Source organism: Panthera pardus, unplaced genomic scaffold, assembly GCF_024362965.1.
Source record: "Panthera pardus isolate Hobbes unplaced genomic scaffold, ASM2436296v1 HiC_scaffold_1, whole genome shotgun sequence".
Lineage (NCBI taxonomy): Eukaryota > Metazoa > Chordata > Mammalia > Carnivora > Felidae > Panthera > Panthera pardus.
The window spans coordinates 7,664,177-7,679,569 of NW_026526654.1; positions in this window are offsets into that span (position 1 = coordinate 7,664,177).

Below are 15,393 nucleotides of genomic sequence, written 5' to 3' on the forward strand. Positions count from 1 at the left end.
CCTGGGGCTCTGTCTCTGGAAGCCCCGTGTAGCCTCACCTGGGCGGCTTGGGGAAAATACAGACTTCCTAGGCCCTGCCACACCCCGCTGAGTCAGAGTCCCACTACGGGAGAGGGGGCTGGAAACCCAGATTTTAAAATGTTGTCCTGGGGATACAGAGCTTGCAGACTCCCAGAACCGCTGCCCAGCCCAGTGGAGTTCAGGCTGCTTTAAGAGACTCCCTTGCCCTTAACCCAGATCTCTATGACCCTGCCCCCGCTTGTGTTCTCAGCCTCTGCCCCCTGCTACCCTAACCCAGCTCTGCACACACCACACCACACTGACCCCCCACGCCCCAATTTGCCTTTATCCAGGCACCTGCTGCTGCTGTTCCCTTCTGGAAACAGGTCGCAGCTGGCCACAGACCCCACAGAGCTTGTGTAATACTCTGGACCGGTCGATCGTGGCCCCACTCTTGCTAACCCGGGCCTGGCACACAGCCTGGGGGAATCATGGTGGGTGAGCAATGGTGGCCGGGGAAGGCGGAACAAGGGAGGGCTGCCCATGACAGGTGGGGCTTCTAGGCTGGGCACACAGGCACTCTCTGGGGGCCGGCACCTTGCCTAACATGCAAAAGGCATTTGATGACTGTTTCTTAACTGCTTAATGAATGGTGATGGGTCATGTGACAGGTGAGGGCCACTTCCAGAAGCAGTGCAGATTGGCCGTTTTAAGCAAAAGATGGAGAAGGTGCCTTCCGGGCCATCTCTGAGGACCGTGAATATTAATGGTCCGAACTCATTTATGGCTCGGATGGGAGTGAGGGGCTGGTGCTTTCTTGCTTGATTTCATTTCAGTATCTCAGGAGCCCTGGGAGGGGGTGCTGATGTAATCCTTATTTCGTTCAATGGAAACTGAGCCCTAGACAGGTGACTTAGTAGGGTCACACAGCTGGGAGGGGTCCTGCAGAACGGGGCCTTGCCCATTGTGTGAAAAAAAAAATAAATGAGTCTGCACTCTACAGTTTCTGAAGCAGTAACACATTATCTCAGTTGGTTCTAGCTGTGGCTTGGAGGTGTGGCTCTACATTTTCACCTATGCCCACATCCCAGGGTCAAAAAACCTGCATCCAGGGGCCTTCTGTGTCTGTAAGGGGCGGTGGTGGGAAGAGATCCTGCCTCCGGCCTGGCGGGAGAGAGAAACAAAGAGGCAGTGTTGAGGGCTCTGGCACATAGTAGGTGTTTGGGAACCCCTGTGGTCAGTTCAGGCAGAGCCAGCTCTGGTCCCATCTGGACCTTGGAACAGCCCAGATCAGTCTCCAGTCTTTGAGCCAAGGCCCACAGGGTGTGGGTGACGGGTCCAAGGTCATACCTGCCATAAGGACTAGAGCAGAGGGTGTGAGGCTCCTCCACCACGGCAGAGAGGTCCAGGGAATGGGGCAGGGGCATTCTGTGTGTGCGGGATGACCTCTGTCAGAGCCATTAAACCACAGAGCCTGGCCTCAAAGGGCCCCCAGGCAAACCCCCTCTCAGGGGTGTCCAGGACTGCTGTGGGGCCTGGCGTGTTATTGCTGTCACGGAAGTTCGGGGCCATACCTGAATAGGGGCAGTGGTCCTACAGCCACCAGTGGGGGATGTAACAGACTCTGTGGTCTGCCTCCAGGCACTGGCATGTGGGGAGGGCAAAATGCACCAGCACCCCACCCAGACTAGAATCCAGGTGCTGGCTTCCCCCACACACACCTCCCCCACCCCCGCCCCGCCCCGCCCCGCCGCTGGGCCTTTGCAGATGCTATCCCTCTGTCTGCAGTGGCCTTCCCCTCCTCTCCTGGCAGGTGCTGGCTCATCCTTTAAGACCCCACCAGGAAGCCCTGCCTGACTCCCACCCCAAGGGCCAGGCTGACCCACCCTGACAGGATTTCCATCTGGCTGCTCCACAAGATGCTGAGAACCTTGAGGGCCTGATCTGAGATGCCAGTGGAGTGGACAGGGAAAGCAGCTGTAAGGTGCAGCCCAGTTCAGGCAACTGTCCCTGCAGCCCAGAGAGGAGACCATGCTGGGGAGCTAGCCAAACACGTCCATTTCACAGAGGAACCATTGAAGGCCCGAGGTGCTTGGGACTGACCCAGAGCACCCTGGGGAGTGTTTGGTAGTCCCTTTGTGTCTTGTAAGAGGAGAGCCCAGGGCTATGTGGCCGTACCCCTCCCCCACTCCGGTCCCCAGCTGGAACATTTGTCTGCAGGATCCAGGTCAGGTCTGAGGGGGATGGGAAGAAGCCCAGGAGAGCAAAGTCCCCAGGGCTCAGGTCTGCACTCGGTCTTCCCATGTGGAGGACAAAGCTCCTTAGAGAAAATGCTTGCTGTCCAAAAGCTGGCAGGAAATCCACATCGATAGCTCATTCTAGCAAGAAGGTGCACGGGAAAAAAAGCCTGTGAGAACTTAGGCCCAAATGTTAGGCCAGGGATGGTGGGTGATATTACCCTTCTTTCGCTGTGATTTTCACATTTCCTAGGTTGTAGGTGAAACCTTTATAGCCAGAAACATGAAGTTACCATGTAAAGGAGAGAGGTCTAAGAAAAGGTGCCCTGAGAACAGCCAGCTCCCCATTCATGAGACTCTGGGGTCACCAAGTGTCAGTGGCTTCCAGAGGGACCCTGGCCCCGGGCCCATCCCCCAGAACAGGCGTGCCTGGGGCAGACAGCTTAGCCTATGTGTCTCTTTCTCAGAATTTGGGTCAGCGAGAGACCTGGGGCTACTGGGAAGTAGCACACCCAGAATTTCATTCAAACCTCTGCTGTCCTTCCTGTCATGTGGGATGGGCCTCAGGGCCCTCACCTTCCCACCTCCACCTGGAAAGCCACCCCACCCCACCCCACCCCAGGCTGCCCTCTGCCCTTCCCAGCCAGAGGTGGCCCTAGGGCTATTTGCTTCACCTCCATCCGGGTGCCCAGGTGGGTGCATAGCACTGTTGACTGCCTTCCTACTGACTCCGGCCCCGAAGTGCCTTTCCAGGGGGTCTACCTACAATGTAGTCAAGTTCGACCTTGTGGAAATGGTCTTTGGAATCACAGCTGAGCCTTGATCCTGGGTGAGGATTCGATCTCCGTCTCCCCCATATACCTAGTACAGAGCACCCATTCATTTGGTCACCTGTCATTCAGCCAAGTGCCAGGGCCCAGGCTAGGTGCCAGGGGCACAGCTCTGCTGACTTGAGGGTGTGACGTGTCTGTGTTTTTGAGCACGTGTTTTGTGCACATCACCTGCACGCACAAACAGCGTGAGCATCTCTGTCATATGTGAACTCTGGTCTTTGAGGCTGTGACAGTGTGTAATCCTACCGGGACTCCGGGCACACCTGGTTAATTCATTCTGCAAGTGTTTAACAGACACCCACTAAGGAAGTCAGGCTCTGACCCCAAAGAAAAATGACCCAAGGTCTCTGTCCTCGGGAAGTGCCATCTTGGGGGCTGTCGCCGTGCAGACTGGTGGGGGCAGAAGCCAGCAAGGCTGGGGGTGGTCAGAAACGTGGTCCTGGAGACACAGGGAAGAGTGGGGAAGGGGGTTCCTGCCCAGCTGTGAGTATGATCTCCAGTATCCCGTTCAGCCCAGTGATCTGGGGCCTGAGACAGGCCTCCCCAACTATTTTCATGCCCTAAAGCAGCCCCGCGGGCCGACGGAACCGGAGCTCCAGGTGGTGACCTGTGAGCCCCGACTGCTGGGGGCTGGGAGAGAATACAGGGAATGAAAATGAAGCATGTGGGCCGGAGAACCTACCTGGGCTGCAGACCTTTCTGAGAGGTGAACTTGGGGACCAGACACCAGAACACAGCACCTGGAAAGTAGAACCCCGTGATCCAGACCAGAGAAGCGGGATCACGGAACTCAGAGGAGGAAGATGGAGCAGCAGACCTAGAATGTGGGCCTTCTAGAACCTGGAACACTCAAGTCAGCCGGAAGCTGGAAGATCCAGTCTGTGCCCCCGATGGTCAGTGGGGGAAACTGAGGTCCAGCAGGAACGGGGAGGTCTTAAGCATTGGCGAGCTGCAGTGGCACGCACGTGGTCTCTGCTGAGCCAGGACCTCTCCACAGCTCGCTGCTGCCTGACCTGGGGCGAGTCCTGTCCCCTCTCCAAACCTCAGTTTCCCTCTCTGTGAAATGGTCACGTGATGGTGAGACAAGATGGAGCACTTCACCTGGTGCTCAGGCTCTCCCGGCAAACTTAGTGGCATTGCTAAGGCCTGGACCCTGGCCACTTGACTCCTGAATGACTCTGTCCCATTGTGGTGATGGTCTGGTCACTGCTGTTCCTTTCTCTTCTTTCTCACACTCAGTGGGACATTTGGGCACTTGCGGCCCTTTTCCGGAATGCTCTCGGGATCTAGCAGAGGGAAAAGACTAATCAGAGGAGCAAGAACAGACTGGCAGCTCCATATGAAGGAGCAGGCCCTGGTGCCTACAGCCCTGCATGGTGCCCTGTGCCATTTGGTGAGGGCTTCTTGAGTGTCCCCCGGTGGAGACAGTCGGGTCCTGAGCCGAGGGCACCACGGACCCTCGAAGGCAGGAGTGGGCAGAGGTGGATTGGGAAGGGAAAAGAGAAAGGGCTCATTGTTCCAGCTCCACAGAGGCTCCCCAGGCGCACCTGCTCCAGGCCACCTCTCCTGAAGGAGGTGGAATACCTTGATCGGGCTCCCAGAGAGCCGGAGCTGTAGGATCTGGGCCAGGAGCAGCCTGGTCACTTCCCCAGATCCCCGTGAGGCGGCATTACCAGCCCCCCGCTTTTCTGCCTCCAAGAGAGTAGGATTCCAGAGTTGGGGGCGGGGGGCAGAGCCAGGGTCCCAGCCCATCCTTTGAGCCAGCAGCAGCCGGGCATGGTGCCAGGCACTGATGGGGTGAACCAGGGGTGAACTGAGCACCCAGGGGTGAACTGAGATCCCTTCCTGTTTCCCCTCCTTCCTTGCCGGGTCTCCTCCGGACCATCAGCCATCCTGCTCAGAGGGCTTTGAAGGCTGGAGCCCTTCCCTGTGTCTCTGCTCTCCACCACTTCACTCCCATTGTGGGGGACCCGTCGAGTTCCTGTACATGAGCCACCTCATCGGGGTGTGCTTTGCCCAGGCAGGACTAGACTTTTTCCAACCCCAGACCATTTGTGAGAGCCCAGCAGCACTGACTGCAGGTGCAGGTGTGTGGATTTGGGGGCGGGGGGTGGGGGGGGGCTGTCGTCAGCACCTCCTTTGCATCAGGCTCTGTGCTGGGGCCCCAGGAGAGTTGGTCAGCACCATCCAGTGTAGGGTGAGAAGCCCTGCGGGGCAGGCCAGGGGTGAGGCAGCTCAGTCCTTCCTCAGTCTGGGGGAAGTGCAGTTCAGCTGAGCCTACCTGGGCAGGGAGTGAAAGATTACACAGAAACTCGGAGCCTCCTAGAGGATTTGGACTTTATCCTGGGAGCAGGTGTTCCAAGCTGAGAGGGACAACATCAGATGTGGCTTTTGCTTGGCTCGTGGGGCACAAGCCAGGAGCCCCTTCCCTGGCAAGGCTGCTGCTGTTGTCCAGGTGAGCGTGGATGGTGGCGCAGGCAGCGTGGGACGACAAGTACCTGGGCATCGAAGAGATGTGCCTGGCGATGGGGAGCTCGAGGTCAGCGAGAAGCCAGATTCAGGATGACTGCCGGGCTCCTGGCCTAGGAGGCTGGGTGGATGGTCACATCTTGGGTTATCAGCTCAGGTTTTGGGAACCACTATTGGAGCAAGTTCTTTGTGCCTGGTTTTGCGGCGGAGGGTCCCAGGCAGGATGGGAGCCGACTCTGAGCCCAGGCCTCTGCCCTCCAGCTTGGCCCAGACCCCGCCGGGTCTGCTCGTCTCTCTCCCTTCACCCTACAGGCACTTTAGCCTCTTGAGTGCACGGCTGCACCTCGCAACTGTGCCCTGTACACATGGGGGAGCACCACTCCACTCCTGCTACCTGGGTAAACGGGGACCACTCTCTGCCCCGGCACGCTGACCCTGTGCATTGATGTGTCTCATCCACTCGCTGTGCAAGGGCATCTCCCCCAGGCCTCAAGGCGCAGCTCCTGTATCAAAGCCTCTCTGCACTATAGCTTGAATCTGTCACCCTCCTTGCCCTGTGCTAGAGCAGGCTCCAAGAGGACAGAAGAGGGCTGGGGCACACCCTCACCTCCCCTCCCCCACCTCAGGCCTGTGAGATGGAGATGGAGCTGAAGCTCCGTGCTGAAGTGGCCCTTTGTACATTGTCCCCCTGGAGGATGGGGGAGCCTGGTGGGAGGGTCTGGCACTGCCCTACACCCTGTGCTGATCTCAGCGGCAGTGAGGATCCAGATGGGGAGTGCGGGGCGGGGGGGGGGGGGGCGGCGGGTTCTCTGGGCCTGGGATCAGGGGAGAACACCCTGCCATGTATGGGCTCGCACTGGCCGGGCCTGCCTCCCCACACTAGATGGTACTTGTCATCACTTCTCAGGCAAGGTGTGTCCTCAGGCACCAGTTGTTTAGGGAGCGTCTGCTCCAGGCCAGGCTTTGTTCTAAGGGGTGGGGCTCCACTGTGACTGGTGACTGGTGACTGAGGCTTGCAGGCTTAAGATGACCCTGCTCTCCTGTTGACATTCTGAGCGCCAGGGTGTGGGTGGGGGAGACAAACCATGAACAGGTAAACAAGGAGATGGCTAGCTTCCGCTGTGAGTGCTGGGGAGCAGAAGACCTGGGCAGGGGACAGCCGCTGTAGCTGGAGGGCCAGGAGGGCCCCTCTGAGCAGGCAGACACATTCCAGGCCGAGGAGCAGCCATTGGGAGGACCCTGAGACGGACAGGTGGGGACTGTGACTGGAGCCGTGTGGATGAGGGCGGCGAGGGCAGCAAAGATTCCAGGACTAGATTGGCGGGGTCTGTGGGCCCAGAGAGGAGTTTGGATTTCATTCTGAGGGAGACTAGTGTGCGGTGGGTTCGAGGGGAGTGTCTTGTGGGAGGAGGTTGGGTGGGGTGGGGGGAGGGGGGACTTGCCCTCATGGGGACTTTGCAGCGACAGAATTTGTGGGGCCCAGTGCCAAATGAAAATGTAGGCCCCGAGGGACGCCTGGGTGTCTCAGTGGTTTAAGCATACGACTCTTGATTTCTGCTCAGGTCAGGAGTCCAGGGTTATGGGATTGAGCCCTGCGTCTGACTCCGCATCGAGCCTGGAGCTTGCTTAAGATTCTCTCTCTGTCTCCCTCTGCCCCCCCCCCCACTCTTGTGTGCTCTCTCTCTCTCTTTCTCTCCCTCTCTCTCTCTCTCTCTCTTTCTCTCCCAAATAAACTAAAATAGAGGCACCTGGGTGGCTCACTTCGTTGACCACTTCAGCTCAGGTCATGATATTGTGCTGACAGCTCAGAGCCTGGAGCCTGCTTCAGATTCTGTGTTTCCCTCTCTCTCTGCCCCTCCCCTGCTCACGCTCGGTCTCTCTCTCTCTCAAAAATAAACATAAAAAAAATAAAATCATGAAAAGAAAAAAAAAATGAATGAAATCACAACTATATTCAGTTAATCTGAGAAATGCAAAGTTGTTTTAACATGAGCAAATAATGTAATTCCCCACATTAACAAATACTTTATTTTATTTTTTTATTTTTACTTTTTTAATTTAATTTTTATTTTTCAGAATTTACATTCCAATTAGTTAGCATAGAGTGAAACAAGATTTCAGGAGTAGATTCCTTTGTGCCCTTGCCCATTTAGCCCATCCCCCCTCCCACTATCCCTCCAGCAACCCTCAGTTTGTTTTCCATATTTGTGAGTCTCTTCTGTTTTGTCCCCCTCCCTGTTTTTATATTATGTTATTTTCCCTTCCCTTATGTTCATCTGTTTTGCCTCTTACAGTCCTCATACGAGTGAAGTCATATGATTTTTGTCTTTCTCTGACTGACTAATTTCACTTAGCATAATACCCTCCAGTTCCATCCATGTAGTTGCAAATGGCAAGATTTCATTCTTTTTGATTGCCGAGTAATATTCCATTGTATCTAGATACCACATCTTCTTTATACATTCATCCATCGATGGACATTTGGGCTCCTTTGCATACTTTGGCTATTGTTGATAGTGCTGCTATAGACATGGGGTGCATGTGTCCCTTCGAAACAGCACACCTGTATCTCGTGGATAAATGCATAGTAGTGCAATTGCTGGGTCGTAGGGTAGTTCTATTTTTCGTTTTTTTGAGCAAACTCCATACTGTTTTCCAGAGTGGCTGCACCAGCTTGCATTGCCACCAACAATGCAAAAGAGATCCTCCTTCACATCCTCGCCAACATCTGTTGTGGCCTGAGTTGTTCACGTGAGCCATTATGACAGGCGGAAGTGGGTAGCTCAGTTTGGTTTTGATTTTTATTTCCCTGATGATGAGTGATGTGGAGCATTTTTTCATGTGTCAGTTGGCCATCTGGATGTCTTCTTTGGAGAAGTGTCTATTCATGTCTTTTGCCCATTTCTTCACTGGATTATTTGTTGTTTGGGTGGTTGAGTTTGAGAAGTTCTTTGTAGATTTTGGATGCTAACCCTTTATCTGATATGTCATTTGCAAATACCTTCTCCCATTCTGTCAGTTGCCCTTTCGGTTTGCTGATTGTTTCCTTCTCTGTGCAGAAGTCTTTTTTGTCTGATGAGGTCCCACTAGTTCATTTTTGCTTTTGTTTCCCTTGCCTCTGGAGACGTGTTGAATAAGAAGTTGCTGTGGCCAAGATCAAAGAGGTTTTTGCCTGCTTTCTCCTTGAGGATTTTGATGGCTTCCTGTCTTGCATTGAGGTCTTCCATCCATTTTGAGTTTATTTTTGTGTATGGTGTAAGAAAGTGGTCCAGGTTCATTCTTCTGCATGTCGCTGTCCAGTTTCCCAGCACCGCTTGCTCAAGAGACTGTCTTTATGCCATTGGATATTCTTTCCTGCTCTGTGAAAGATTAGTCGGCCATACGTTTGTGGGTCCATGTCTGGGTACTCTATTCTGTTCCATTGATCTGAGTGTCTGTTCTAGTGCCAGTACCATATTGTCTTGATGATTACAGCTTTGTAGTATAGGTTGAAGTCTCGGATTATGATGCCTCCTGCTTTGGTTTTCTTTTTCAAGATTGCTTTGGCTCTTTGGGGCCTTTTCTGGGTCCATACACATTTTAGGATTATATGTTCTAGCTCTGTGAAGAATGCTGGTGTTACTTTGATAGGGATTGCATTGAATATGTAGATTGTTTTGGGTAGTATCGACATTTTAACAGTATTTGGTCTTCCTATCCAGGAGCATGGAATCTTTTTGCCATTTTTTTGTGTCTTCTTCAATTTCTTTCATAAGCTTTCTGTGGTTTTCAGTATATACATTTTTAACCTCTTTGGTTAGATTTATTCCTAGGTAATTTGTGGCTTTTTGTGCAACTGTAAATGGGATCGATTCCTTGATTTCTCTTTCTGTTGCTTCGTTGTTGGTGTATAGGAATGAAACCGATTTCTGTGCATTGATTTCATATCGTGCAACTTTGCTGAATTCAGGAATCCATTCTAGGAGTTTTGTGTGGCATCTTTGGGGTTTTCCATATAGAGCATCGTGTCATCTGCGAAGAGGGAGAGTTTGACCTCCTCCTGGCTGATTTGGATGCCTTTTATTTCTTTGTGTTGTCTGATTGCAGAGGCTAAGTCTCCCAATACTATGTTGAGTAACAGTGGTGAGAGTGGACATCCCTGTCTTGTTCCTGACCTTAGAGGGGAAACTCCCATTTTTCCCCACTGAGGATGATATTAGCATTACGATCTCGAGGTATGCTCCTTCTCTCCCTACTTTCTTGAGGGTTTTTATCAAGAAAGGATGCTGTATTTTGTCAAATGCTTTCTCTGCATCTATTGAGAGGGTTATATGGTTCTTGCCCTTTCTTTTATTGATGTGATGAATCACGTTAATTGTTTTGCAGATATTGAACCAGCCCCGCATCCCAGGTATAAATCCCGCTTGGTCGTGGTGAGTAATACTTTTCATGTATTGTTGGATTCGGTTGGCTAATATCTTGTTGAGAATTTTTGCATCCATGTTCCTCAGGGAAAGTTGTCTATAGTTCTCCTTTGTAGTGGGGTCTCTGACTGGTTTTGGAATCAAGGTAATGCTGGCTTCATAGAAAGAGTTTGCAAGTTTTCCTTCCATTTTTATGTTTTGAAACAGTTTCAAGAGAATAGGTGCTAACTCTTCCTTATATGTTTGGTAGAATTCCCCCCTGGAAAGCCATCTGGCCCTGGATTCTTGTTTTTTGGCAGATTTTTGATTACTAATTCGATGTCCTTACTGGTTATGGGTCTGTTCAAATTTTCTATTTCTTCCTGTTTCAGTGTTGGTAGTGTATATGTTTCTAGGAATTTGTCCATTTCTTCCAGATTACCCATTTCATTGGCATATAATTGCTCATACTATTCTCTTATTATTGTTTTTATTTCTGCTGTGTTGGTTGTGATCTCTCCTCTTTCATTCTTGATTTTATTTATTTCGGTCCTTTCCTTTTTTGACCAGACTGGCTAGTGGTTTATCAATTTTGTTAATTCTTTCAAGACACCAGATTCTGGCTTGATTGATCTGTTCTACTGGTATTTTTCTGTTTTTTTTTTTGTTTGTTTGTTTGTTTGTTTGTTTCGATAGCATTAATTTCTGCTGTAATCTTTATTATTTCCTGTCTTCTGCTGGTTTGGGGTTTTATTTGCTGTTCTTTTTCCAGCTCCTTAAGGCGTAAGGTTAGGTTGTGTATCTGAGATCTTTCTTCCTTCTTTAGGAAGGCCTGGATTGCTATATATTTTCCTCTTATAACCACTTTTGTTGTGTCCCAGTGGTTTTGGGTTGTGGTGTTATCCCTTTCATTGACTTCCATATATTTTCCATTTCCTCTTTAACTGCTTGGTTGGCCCATTCATTCTTTAGTAGGATGTTCTTCAGTCTCCAAGTATGTGTTACCTTTCCCAATATTTTCTTGTGGTTGATTTCGAGTTTCATAGTGTTGTGGTCTGAAAATATGCACGGTATGATCTCAATCTTTTTGTACTTACTTAGGGCTGATTTATGTCCCAGTATATGGTCTATTCTGGAGAACGTTCCATGTGCACTGGAGAAGAAAGTATATTCTGCTGGTTTAGGATGAAATATTCTGAATATATCTTTTAAGTCCATCTGGTCCAGTGTGTCATTCAAAGCCATCATTCCCTTGTTGATTTTTTTTTTGATTAGATGATCTGTCCACTGCTGTGAGTGGGGTGTTGAAGTCTCCTACTATTATGGTATTACTATCGACGAGTTTCTTTATGTTTGTGATTAATGATTTTACATATTTGGGTGCTGTCACATTTGGCGCATAAATGTTTACAATTGTTAGGTCTTCTTGGTGGATAGACACCTTGATTATGACATAATGCCCTTCTGCCTCCCTTGATACAGTCTTTATTTTAAAGTCTAGATTGTCTGATATAAGTATGACTACTCTACCTTTCGTTGATTGACCATTAGCATGATAGATGGTTCTCCATCCCCTTATTTTCAATCTGAAGGTGTCTTTAGGTCTAAACTAGGTCTCCTGTAAACAGCATATAGATGGACCTTGTTTTCTTATCCATTCTGTTACCCTATGCCTTTTGATTGGAGCATTGAGGCCACTGACATTTAGAGTGAGTACTGAAAGATATGAATTTATTGCCATTATGATGCTTATACACTTGGAGTTTCTGGTGGTGTTCTCTGCTCCTTTCTAATCTTTGTTGCTTTTGATTCATATATATATCATATATATATATATATATATATATATATATATATATATGTGTGTGTGTGTGTGTGTGTGTATATATATATATATATATACACACACACACACACATATATATGCATATATATATGTGTATATATATGGAGGTATGTATATACATATTTTTTTTCAACTTTTCTTCCCTCAGAAAGTTCCCCTTAAAATTTCTTGCAGGGCTTGTTTAGTGGTCACAAATTCCTTAATTTTTGTTTGTCTGGGAAACTTTTTCTCTCTCCTATTTTGAGTGACAGCCTTGCTGGATAAAGAATTCTTGGCTGCATTTATTTTTTTTTATTTTATTTGTTTAATGTTTATTTATTTTTGAGAGAGAGAGAGAGAGAGAGAGAGACAGAGCATGAGCAGAAGAGGAGCAGAGAGATAGGGAGACACAGAATCTGAAGCAGGCTCCAGGCTCTGACCTGTCAGCACAGAGCCCGCCGCAGGGCTCAAAATCACAGACCGTGAGATCATGACCAGAGCTGAAATTGGACGCCTAACTGACTGAGCCACCCAGGCGCCCCTGCATATTTTTCTGATTCAGCACCCTGCATATATCCCACCACTGCTTTATGGCCTGCCAAGTTTCTGTGGATAGGTCTGCTGCAAACCTGATCTGTCTTCCCTTTTAGGTCAGGGAACTTTTTTTTTTCCCTTGCTGCTTTCATGATTCTCTCCTTGCCTGAATACTTTGTGAATTTGACTATGATATGCCTTGTTGATGGTCGGTTTTTGTTGAATCTAATGGGGGTCCTCTGTGCTTCCTGGATTTTGATGTCTGTGTCTTTCCCCAGTTTTCGTAAATGTTTTCCGCTATGATTTGCTCACATAACCCTAATACCCCTGTTTCTCTCTCTTCCACTTCTGGGACCCCTATGATTCTGATGTTGTTCCTTTTTAATGAGTCACTGGTTTCTCTAATGCTTAAATCGTGCTCTTTTGCCTTAATCTCCCTCATTTTTTCTCCTTCATTATTCTCTATAAGTTTGTCCTCTATATCGTGGATTCTCTGTTCTGCCTTGTCCATCCTTGCCGCCCCTGCATCCATCCGTGATTGCAGCTCAGTTACAGTATGTTTAATTTCATTCTGGTTATTTTTTACTTCTTTTATCTCTGCAGAAAGGGATTCTAATCTATTTTCGACCCCAGCTAATATTGTTATTATCATGATTTTAACTTCTGGTTGAGACATCTTGCTTGTATCTGTGTTGGTTAAATCCCTGGCTGTCGTTTCTTCATGCTTTGTTTTGGGGGTAAATTCCTGCTGAATTCTGTGGTTCAGGTTGTGCAGATTGTTCTGTTAGTCCTCCAATCAGTGTTCTAGGTGTGTAGGATGGTTTTGTGTTGGCCTGGCTGTATTTCATGGATGGGAGACACACACAAAACTTCCATGCTGTTCCTCCATCTTGGCCCCTCCCCCCATTCACAAATATTTTTAAAACTTATCTCAGGGTACCTGGGTAGCTCAGTCGGTTAAGCATCCAACTTAGGCTCAGGTCATGATCTCACAGTATGTGAGTTTAAGCCCCACGTGGGGTTCACATTGGGCTCGCCACTGTCAGCGCAGAGCTTGCTTCAGATCCTGTCTCCCTCTCTCTCTGCCCCTCCCCTGCTGGCTTTCTTGGTCTCTCTCAAAAATAAACAGTTAAAAAAATTATCTCAATAGATGTGAAATAAACATCTTTCAACATTCAATATTCATTCATGACAGAACTTAGAAAACTAGTATTATAAGGGAACTTCCTTAATATACTTGTAGCAGAAAGACCCAAAGTGACCCCATAATATCTGCCCTTTAGTGTTGTCACCTTTTCTTTATATAATTCTTTTCTCTTAAGATCTGTGACGTGACTCTAGCTATTACAATATGGCAAATGTAAAGGAATGTTGCAGACATAATTCAGTTAATTCAGAGTCAATCAAAAGAGGATTATGCTAGGAAAACTTGATCTAATCACGTGAACACCCTTCAAGGAGGACTGAGCCTTCTCAGAAGTGACATTCTCCTTGCTGGCCTCCTAAACTAAGCGGCTGTATTGAGGAAGTCTACATGGCCAAGAACAAGGAACAGCCTTGCTCTAGGCTGAATATTTGTGTCCCCACTCACCCAAATTCATGTGTTAATTCTTAATGTTCAACGTGATAGTATTTAGAAGTGGGGGATTTGGGAAATGATGAATTCATGAAGGTGGAGCCCTCATGAATGGGATTAATGCCCTTATAAAGGAGGGCTGTGAGAGCTCCCTTGGCCCTGCACCAAGCAGGAAGACCAGCATCCATGAACCAGGAAGCAGGCCGTCGCTGTACACTAAATCTGCCAGTGCCTTCATTTTGGACTTCCCAGCCTCCAGAGCTGTGAAAAATAAAACTTTTTTTTTTTCTTAAGACTATGGTATTTTGTAAGAGCAGCCCAAAAGGACTGAGACAAGTGTCTGGGAACACTTAGGACCTAAGCCTCCAACTAGCCGACAACTAGCAAAGAGCTGTGGAAATGAGTACAGTCATACAGTCACAAGGAAATTCTCTTAAAAATAAACTCAATGGGCTTGGAAGGAGATTCTTCCCCGTTGAAGCACCCAAATGGGGAAGCGCATTCCAGCGGACACCTTGGCTACAGCCTTGTGAGAACCTGAACAAAGGACCCAGCTAAGCCATTGCTTAGCTTCTGGCCCATAAAAATGTGAGATAAATGCGTGTGGCTTTAAGGCACTGTGTTGATGGTGATCTGATGTAAACGGCAAGAGCAAACTAAGAGACTGATAAAAGACATACACTTTTTAAAACCCCACTATCTACATAATTATAGAAAACTACTGTTACATGTTGCAATTTCAAGAAGACATGAACACTCACTATCCTCACATTTACTCAACGTCATTCTTGTAGTAGGAAAGAAAAAAAAATGAAAGCTCTAGGAATTGGAAACAAAAATGCCACTATTTATATATTATATGTCGCTGCATGTACCAAATGCAAAGGAATCTGCAGATAAAACACTCGAGTAAGAAACAATATATTGTGGGGAATTAGCTTAGACAATTAAAAGACTAGTTGTTTGGAAAAATCAGTATAAGAAATGTCTTTCCTTACAAACTGTTGGCCGATTCGATGCAATTCCAATGAGAAACGGCTTTGGAGAGCTTGCCAATTTGATTATAAAAGACCTGTGGAGCCCTTCCTTCCTTTCTTCTTTCTCATCCCCAACATTTTAGTTCCCAGTCCTAGAAACAGAGGCATGGAGTTGGGGTCCAGAATGAGGTGTTGGAGCTTAGAATGGTGAAGGAATTACGTGTAGGACAGTCACCCTGCACAGTGTTGGAGCTCAAGTGAGAGCATCCCTGAAAGGTGAATGGTATAGAATAATGAAGTATCACAGACTGAACAGGGTAGGGAGGCATCTGCACAGGGGAAGAATAGCCCTGCGGGGGTTTACGGAACCTGCAGGGGGGCAAATCATCTGCAGAAGAGGTGGTCTGGCACAGGGTGTCTGAGAAAGGAGATATTTACATGTCTCAAAGTACTTCCCCATAAAATACTAAATAATTGGAAAGTGGAAACCTGGCAGATAGTACCTCCAGTGGCCAACATTAACATCACCAGTATGGGGACAAATCAAAATTGTAGGTCAC